The sequence below is a fragment of the Bison bison genome, unplaced genomic scaffold (genome assembly GCF_000754665.1).
Source record: "Bison bison bison isolate TAMUID 2011002044 unplaced genomic scaffold, Bison_UMD1.0 scf7180017864035, whole genome shotgun sequence".
In the NCBI taxonomy this organism is placed as follows: domain Eukaryota; kingdom Metazoa; phylum Chordata; class Mammalia; order Artiodactyla; family Bovidae; genus Bison; species Bison bison.
In genome coordinates this window covers 16,180,315-16,189,712 of record NW_011494607.1, presented here as the reverse complement: position 1 = coordinate 16,189,712, position 9,398 = coordinate 16,180,315, and positions in this window count along the sequence as shown.

Here is a 9,398-nt window from a genome sequence, read left to right as displayed (position 1 = left end):
GAGGAACTCAAAAGCCTCTTGATGAAAGTGAAAGAGGAGAGTGGAAAAGTTGGCTTAAAGCTCAACATTTACAAAACGAAGATCATGGCATCTGGTCCCATCACTTCATGGCAAATAGATGGGGAAACAGTGGCAACCGTGTCAGAGTTTATTTTACTGGGCTCCAAAATCACTACCGATGGTGACTGCAGCCATGAAATTAAAAGATGCTTACTCCTTGGAAGGAAAGCTATGACCAACCTAGATAGCATATTGAAAAGCAGTGACATTACTTTGCCAACAAAGGTCCGGCTAGTCAAGGCTATGGTTTTTCCTGTGGTCATGTATGGATGTGAGAGTTGGACTGGGAAGAAAGCTGAGTGCCGAAGAATTGATGCTTTTGAACTGTGGTGTTGGAGAAGACTCTTGAGAGTCCCTTGGACTGCAAGGAGATCCAACCAGTCCATTCTGAAGGAGATCAGCCCTGGTTGTTCTTTGGAAGGAATGATGCTAAAGCTGAAAGTCCAGTACTTTGGCCACCTCATGCGAAGAGTTGACTCATTGGAAAAGACTCTGATGCTGGGAGGGATTGGGGGCAGGAGGAAAAGGGGACGACAGAGGATGAGATGGCTGGATGGCATCACTGACTCGATGGACGTGAGTCTGAGTGAACTCCAGGTGTTGGTGATGGACAGGGAGGCCTGTCCATCAGGCCTGTTGCGATTCATGGGGTCACAAAGAGTTGGACATGACTGAGCAACTGAACTGAACTGAAGCAACTTGGCACAGCACAGATTTTTTTAAAAAGACACCATTTTGACAAAAGTAATAGTTATGAAACCACCACCATCACTCCTCAAATTTCCCTTGTAACCCTCTCAATTCATACCCTCACCCCCAGCCTCTAATACCACTGATTTCTGTCTCTATAGTTTTTACTTCCTCAGAAATTCAACTAAACAGGATCATCCAGTTTACAGTCATTGCTATCTGATTTTTTTCATTTTTATACATGTTTTTCCATGCATTAGTAGTCCCTCTTTATTCTTGGGTAGTATCTCACTGTATGGATACACCCTGGATTTTTATCCAGTTACCCATTGATAAACACTTAGTTGTTGCACCTGCGTCTCCTGCATTGCAGGTGGGTTCTTTACCACCTGAACTACTAGGGAAGCCTGTTAAAATAATAATAAAGCTGCTGTTAATTAATAATCTTTATTGATAAATATTTGTATACAAAAAAGTGTGCTTAGATGTCTGTTTTCTGGAATTCCTTCCAAAGTAATTAAGTGCATAGTCTGAATCTATGTCCAGAGAGAAGTAATGCCCGTCAACAGAAAGAGAATGCTGAAATAGAGAAACGGGGACCTCTGGAGGACCAGGGCAGCCCACACATGCTGTTATGGTACGATAAGAGAATTTAGGATGCTTAGAGCTGTCTGTACTCAGCAATAGGTTAAAGTCCTCTGTCCTTTTGTGAGACACAGAGAATGCACTCTGGAGTTTAAGCAAAGTAAGTAGAATTACATTTCTAACTGTAAGTACATGATCCAAAACTTGCTGGCTGGCTTGACTCCATATTTGGCAGGTGTATTTGGGATGGTCTGGCTTGACATAAAAGCTACTCTGCATTGCAAAATCTATTTTGAGGAACCAAAAGGAAACTTCAAGTAAAGAGTTATTCTCCAGGGCACCTGAAGATTAAGTGTCTGAAGACACCCTCCTGAATTCTGGTTGAAACAAGTGTATCCTACAGATCAGTAGTCTCTGGACAAAGAAAGCAGTGATATCAAAATAGAAAATTCAGAGCAGATGCTTGAAGTTGCAGGTGCTGATTTGCAGTCTAGCTGCTTCTCACATGGGCAACTTCATTTCACACAATCAAGATGAGAAGCAAAAAGGATTTACATATTTATCATGGTTACTGATAACATAAAATATTATTGTAATAACTCTTCATAACTAAAATTTAATTCAGTGAGTATTTATTGCTCTTCTACCAAGTGCCAGACATTTTGTTAAGCTCTGGGTTTATCAATAATGAATAAAAGCATTATCTAGGGGTAGGGAAAGGGTAGAAAGGAAGGTGATAATAACTGACATTTAGTTTTTTAGTAACTGAAATGTTTTAGGTAGATGTGAAGCAGCTTGCATCTATTTCATTTAATATTCAGAGCAGGATTTTGAAGCTTATATTACAGATCCCCAATTCAAGATGGGAAAATCGAGACTCAGAGAGTTTAGTAACTACCACGTGTCACACACCAAGGGAAGTGGTAAGGCTGAGCCCTGTACCTGGTATGCCTGGCTCCAAAGACCATCATCTTTTAGTTAGATTTTCCCCCATTTCTGACTGTAATGTAAATCAAGTTATTTAAACTGCTCACAAAATTGTAGAAGAAGTTGAGGAAAATGGTGAGTTTTTTTCTAAGGGATATCAGTAAAGATTTGACATAGGTGATAACTTTGGGCTTTGGAGGTTGATTAACATTTTGACAGGCAGGAGACTCCTAGGTGTAGGAAGTGTAAAGGAATGAAGCCTGTGGAGAATGACAAAGCTTGCAAGAGAAAATGTTTAAATTGTGGCTTTTCTTATGAGAATTAGGTATAAGGGATTGGGGAGGGGGTGGGATCCAAGGCAGATTAAAAAAAAAAAAAAGCTTTATGAGGTGTACTTTGGGTATCAGATAATTCACTGATTTCAGGGATACAATTTAATAATTTTTTTTTTTAGTAATTTTACCAAGTGTGGTGCCACCATCATCATGTCAGTTTTAGAATATTTTCATTCCCCTCAACAAAGATGCTTCATGCCCATTTATAGTATATCCCCATTCCTTCTCCCTGCCTTAGGAAACCATGGCTCTACTTTCTGTCTATAAATTTGCATTTTCTGACATTTTGTATAAATGGAATCATAGATATATTATCTTTTTTGTCTGGTTTCTTTCACTTAGAACAACGTTTTCAAAATACATGTTGTGGCGAGTGTCAGCACTTCATTTTTATTTTTGACTAACATTCCATTAAATGGTTATGCTATGCTTGTTTACTCATTCATCAATTGAATGCTTGGGTGGTTCCACTTCTTTGGCTATTAGGAATAATGCTATTATGAACATTTATGTGGATGTATGTTTTCATAGCTCTCAGGTAGATAAGTGGAAGTAGAATTGCTGGGCTGTTAGATAGTTTTATATTTAACCCTTTGAGAAAATGACAAGCTGTTTTCCAAAGCGGCTGCATCATTTTACATTCCTGCCAGCAGTGTATGAGTGTTCCTATTTCTCTACATCTTAATAGCACTTGTTATTGCCTGACTTACAGATCACAGTCTTTCTAGTCCATGTGAAATGGTACCTTGTGGTTTTAATTTGCATTTTCTTAATGACTAATGCCCAGGATATAAAATCTAAAGACCCTGTCTGGATGATACATTTAACTAAGATGCAGAACATAATAAGTGGAATTTGTAGGAAGAATAATAAAGTTGTGAGCTGTTCACATGATACTGAATTGCAGATGTTCAGAAGGCAGAGAAAAACTCAGGTCTGCAACTCAGAAGAGAATTGAAGGCAAGACATGTATATTTGGGCTCAGTTACATAGAAAAGGCAATTGAAGTCAAGAAACTAGATGAGTTAATTGACAGAGAAAATGTAGGAATATCTATTTTAAAGAAATGGATAAAGGGAGGTATGACTTTAGGAGACATAAGAGAAACAAGTGCCATGGATGCCACTGGAAGACAATTTTTAAATTTTACTAATGTTCATATTTTATTGTACTTCCTTGCAGTGTTTTTCTTCACACATAAATTAATAAACTTAGTAACATGGACATATCATACATATTTAATAATATTTTATTTCCACTCAACCTTGAGTCATGAACATTTTCATGTCCCTAGTCTTATTTTTTAATGGCTAATTTAAAGTAATTATAAATAGATACCGTAATTAATTTATTCTCTTATTTTGGACCTTATTAAAGAATACTGAAGTAAACCTTTTAGTGCAAAATATTTGTGTGGTTATCCAATGATTTTTCCCAGTATAAATTCTTAGAAATTGGAATTTCTTGTTAAAAGGATATAAAAAACATTAAGACTCTTTATATACATTGCCAAAGTTCTTTCCAGAAGTACCTTTCTCTCTCTAGCAGTGTATGAAAATAATGAGCCAAATGTATCAAACATGAAAAGAGTTATTTCATAAATATAAGGAAAATATTTAACATTGTTATTCTTTTAGGAGATCTGTTTGCAAGATTGCCATGAGCCCCTATTGATGACACTAACTGGAGAATTTTGTTTTTAATTTTTAAAATTATTTAAGGTGTACTACATGGTAATTGGATAGATACATATAAAAATCAACATCTCTATCAGTACACACGCACAGACACATATATATATATATATAGTGAAAATATTACTATAGTCAGATTTTGAAGGAGCAATGGAAGACCAACAATAGCAAATACCTCACGACAGCATTGGAACTGTAAATATTATTGACTTTGGTGACTACGTATCTGTTGGTAGTATTTGAGAGTAATTTTTCCTTGAGAGAGGTTATGCATGCATGCTAAATCGCTTCAGTCGTGTCTGACTCTTTGCGACTCTATGGACTATAGCCCGCCAGGCTCCTCTGTCCATAAGATTTTTCAGGCAAGAATACTGGAGTGGGTTGCCATGCTCTCCTCCAGGGGATCTTCCCCACCCAGGGATTGAACCCGTGTCTCTTACGTCACCTGCATTGGCAGGTGGGCTCTTTACTACTAGAGCTACCTGGGTGACAGATATCAAATTGTAGTTCTCTTGTCAAATTTTATCAAATTTTATTTTCCATTGTCCATTTATTTTGCTTTCTTCAAATGCCTTGTGGTTTTGAAAATGTTTTATTATACTATAGGGAAAAATGTCTTTAAAAATCAATTAAATTTTCTATTTTTTTTTTCAGGAATGTTAATTTTTTATTACCACTCTTTTTTCCTTCACTTCTTCTTTATTCATATTCCCTCATTTATTTCCTTGGGTTAGAGTTCTCAGATAAATAGCTTCGTAAATGATGCTACAGAGGCAAATTAGGAGTAGGTTGTAACTTGTATAAATAAAGAATAAACCTTTGGGATTCCGTGTGTGGACTTCCATAAATGTCAAACCTAATTTTTGTTTTTAGATGTGATGGGAATAGCATTTAATGTCACTGTTTGAGTCATTAAATGGATGTCTGTTGAGCTCATTAATGTTCCTCATTGAGAGAACCCTTTATGGACATCCACTCCATAAGTTTATTACCATTCGTGGGAAAATACTTGACCCAAATACTCTTTGCTTCTCTGTGACATGGATCATAATTCTATCACAGTGAGCTGTTTCCTTTCTCAACCACAGAGATATACAATCCAGGCATTCTAAATACTCAGAGTAACATAAACTCTGTTACTTCCTGTATAAACTGAAACTTGAGCATGAATCATTTCCATTCCTTTCCCCTCCTTTTTGATTCTCAGTTTGAGAAATATCTCCTCCAACCCCACATTTAACAGGTATGTATGGGTGTGCTCGGTCATATGTGACTCTTTAAGACCCCGTGGACTGTAGCCTGCCAGGCTCCTCTGTCCATGGGATTCTCCAGGCAAGAGTACTGAACTGGGTTGCCATTTCCTTCTCCAGGGATCTTCTGGATACAGGGGTCGAACCCACATCCCTTGCATTGGCAGGCAGATTCTTTACTGCTGAGTCACCAGGGAAGCCCGATCAATTTCCTTAACTTCTTCTTAGAAAGAGTACCACAAAGTTCCCCAAACATTTCTTTACAGTTATTCCAGCTGACTTTTGGAATGTTTCTGGTAAGACAGTGAAGATCTAAAGATCTGATAGTTTTGGGGGAAGAGCTTCATGATAAAGGTTTATCCCTGCAAGTATAATTTCTAGTAATATTCTGACCATTTCACTGAAGAAATACCATTCCAAGACGTAAATGTTTATTGAGTATTCATAAGAATTTCATCATATATTTCAAAGCCCTATGACTTAAAAAAATGCTCTGGAAATGTTTGGTGAGAGATATTTTTCTGAATGTTTCTTTGTGGAATACATTCTGACATTAAATGAGTCGTCTAATGTAACTCTAGAGAGAATTTAACTGATGCTTGTAGTATGGATTAGCTGAAGTTACATGAAGTCTATTACAGATATAGATTTTGCTTTAGACAAAATTAAGAAGAGATTAAAAGCAGTAAGAGTCTTACAAATTCCTCCAGTACATAAATGAAATTAGCAGAAGACTACCTCAAAATAAGAAATAAGAAAATTCAACTGAAGTGAGATATCTCTGACAGAATATTTTTAGAATCACAGATATAGTAATTAAAATAATTCTTAGTTTAGAATATTTTAAAATGTGATCATTAGAAGACAGAACATAGATATGGAGTTATTACTGTTTGGGTCAGACAGAATGGAATTATGCTATTCCTGTTTTAATACCCTGAAATGATATTTGAACAGATAGCTAATTTAGGTGTTGTAAAAGTGAAGATAAAATTCATAACTATGTAATAGACATATATAAACACTATAAAGTTACTCCATATCTATCTTGCTTACTGCACAGTTAATGTAAAAAATAAATCTCTAAATACAGTTTGAGAACTATATACTATGAAAACTTATTTAGCATAATAAAAATTTGAAGATCAGAATTTGTAAAACAAGCAAAAATGATATTATTGTAATAATGAACATCTATGATTGTATTTGAGAATAATTTCTGTGCTCAATGAAATACACCTCAAGCATATTATAACCATCTTTTCCTATTTAAAACATGAATTGCTATCAATATACCAAAAGTAGGTTAAAAAATAATTTTTTCTTAAAAAATGATGTTATTATTACTAACAACAGACATACATTTTTAGGTTAATTTTTCATTTGTAGGACTAAATTTTGCAGTGATATTTAACCAAGGTCTTTTTTGACAGTGTGATTCATTTTCACCATGGTTGAGCAATCTTTCCCTCCAAAGTACAATTTAATGTTTCTTTTTTTAAAAGTAAGTTTTCAACCCATGACTGTAGCACCATTACACTTCACTTAACCAGTAGGCCCATATGATGTGTTATGGTTTTGCTGAGTGAAAACTGAAGACTTGGGCACCCTTCCTCTTACGATGAAAGCAGAAATTCTTTTCTGCATTTTTCTTTTTCATCTCTAACTGCAACATGACAGCATAAAATATTTGATTGACTTGTTCACTCATCTATATCATTAAATCTAGCTCTTGGTTTGCATTCCCTATTGCTGCCCCTTTCTTCACTTCTGCAGCCACTAATCAAAGGTATTACTGGAGGTATATCTTCACCTTCAGAAACTTGCCCTCTTCTGTTCTAGGCCACATATGATCATTAGCACAAGGTTCTTTACACATTGTCATAATGCTTAGCACAATGTTCTTTACATGTTTTTCTCTTCTTTTTAAGAACAGTAACTTTCTCTTTCCTATTCTATTAAGTATAAACCATTTATCCTAAGAGTTCATACTCTCCCTTCATCTGACCCTTTTCTTTAGCAATCCCATTTCTTCTTCCTCTTTGGCACAGTTACTCTGCTATTTCCAAGCCATTGGGTTGTTCTCAGCACACAGATTGGTTTCTAACTGCTTCCTTATTTGTGCAGATGTCATGCCCTGAATCTTGGGAGCCCACTGCTTTCTGAGACAGTCCATTCTATGTGATAAGTCAGTTAGAGGGTTTTCTTTTTATTGATCTAAACCACCTATCACATATTATGTATGATTTTTACTTTTATCTTTATGTGTCAGTCTAATTGTGTCTTTTCTCAGTTGTTGTTGCTCTGTGTTATGTCTATAGTGGTGCTTTTTATGAGCTCTCTGCATCTGGCACTCCAATGCTTCCATACCCTGATCTACCTCCCCACCACCCCAGAATCATAGCAGCTTGAGCTCTAACTGTGCATTGGACATCTTTAATATGTGTTTGATGACTAAGCTACCCACTAAATATGGAAGAAATATCTTCTAAAAATAGAGATAATTCCACATTTAGAAGGTAGCTTAGTGATAAGATATACTTAGCTATACTTCTCAAAGGATGACAAAATCTCTGTCTTGGAAATGGTTCTGTGAATTAAGTAAAATGCCCCATCATGTGAATACTCACATCCCCCCAGTCTCACACAGCAAAATGCCTGAACGATACCAATTGTTTAAGAAAAACCATTTTGTATGTTTACTTCTAATTGATTAACTGAGACAGTATTACATTTTGTACATCCACATAGATTCAGAATGGCTTGGCTTTCTAAATATATGGTTCACTGTTTATTCTAAAGCATTGAACAATTGGCATATTCAGTTCTACATGTGCAATTTCAAGCAGTGCAGGAAGAATATCGGTATTTTTGCCTACATTTAAATGTTAATATGAGAAAATATCGTGGCATTGTTAATACCTAGAAAAGGACAATTATGTCTTTCAAATAGCTGATGAAGCCTGACCTTTTATTTGTATCTCTAAATTGCTGACATCTCCAAAGGTTCTTGCATTTTAAACTTTTTCAAAAATTGTGTTTCCATAACAATTTTAATTGAATCTTCTGTGATGCTATTTTAATCATTGTAATCAACCACAGCAATAATTAGACTTCAGTCAGAACCTTTAGTGCACTAATATGAGAGTAGACACTTATAAAAATGTCATGTCAGTCTGGATTTCTCCTCCTGACCTCTCTCTGCTGCACCCGTGACGCTATAACCAAGGGTCATAGTTGAATGAGAGCAGAGGTTGATTTCCACTTATCCTACATAATGTGGAAATTTTTGTCCAGGGGCAGCTAGTTAGGGCCATCATCAATAGATGTGTGGTATAAAGATAAACATATAGTGATAGGTTTTCATTGAGGCCGTGACCAGTAAGCACACTGGTTTACTTGGCGAATGGCTCCTGAAGGTCGAGAGTGCCCCTCAGAGTCGATGTAAGAGACTGAAGTTGTAGGCGCGGTGATGGAGGTAACACGGATGACGTAAGCGGCACAGGTGATGTGCGTAGCCCAGGTGTGGAGGAAGCCTCATTTACAGACCTTAGTGCTCTGTTGTGCTTCTTCACAGGTCCTGAATTACCAGCAGTGAGTTATTCTTTTTAGGTTTTTATTATTACTAGATTTCTTTAAAACTCACTTTTATGTCTCCTCATTAATCATCTGTGAAATGTTGGAAGGCAAAATGCGCGAGGCTCAGAGCTAATTATGCATTCTATTATGCCTTTAGATATCTGGATGAAAGTCATGTTCCAACACACAATCCCTTCCCTAAAACTCATTTCCACAAGTGATGATTTAATGATCAATTTACTTTAAAGGTTTGCCTTTGGGGACAGTGATTATCCTGG